Source organism: Pestalotiopsis fici (assembly GCF_000516985.1).
Source record: "Pestalotiopsis fici W106-1 unplaced genomic scaffold PFICI_Scf_4, whole genome shotgun sequence".
Taxonomy (NCBI): domain Eukaryota; kingdom Fungi; phylum Ascomycota; class Sordariomycetes; order Amphisphaeriales; family Sporocadaceae; genus Pestalotiopsis; species Pestalotiopsis fici.
The window spans coordinates 3656740-3657226 of record NW_006917094.1 but is presented as its reverse complement, the minus strand read 5'-3'; positions in this window follow the sequence as shown (position 1 = coordinate 3657226).

Here is a 487-nt window from a genome sequence, read left to right as displayed (position 1 = left end):
CGGGCCGTTGATAAGACGCGCAGCTGCTGGCCTGCCCTGCTGCTGGTTTTTTTTTTTAAACTACAAAGTAAAAAACCCCGTGGCCGCGTAGCTGGGCGGGGGGGAAATTTAATCAGCCCCAAATTGGACCCTTCAACGCGACTAAAGGTTGATAAAAAGTCTATAGAGATCTATTGCAGGTAAAATCGAGATAATTCTCGTGGCATCTCTATGGGTAGACATGTCAAAAACACGGCTGCAAATCATTCCACTATGCACGGGAGTGGAAAGTCGAGACACACACACACACCCAGTAAGTGCGAGTTCCCATATAATTACCATCGGATGGAAGCACCGCGCCCGTGTCGAAAGCACTCTGCGAGCAGTTCAATTTTCTGTTGACTCGGTACCTAGACCTGGTCCCCGAGGTTTGTTCCATTGGCTTCTGGTCCTGCCATATAATTCTCGAGAAATTCGAATGTGCCCTAGGGAAAATTTCAAGTTTGAC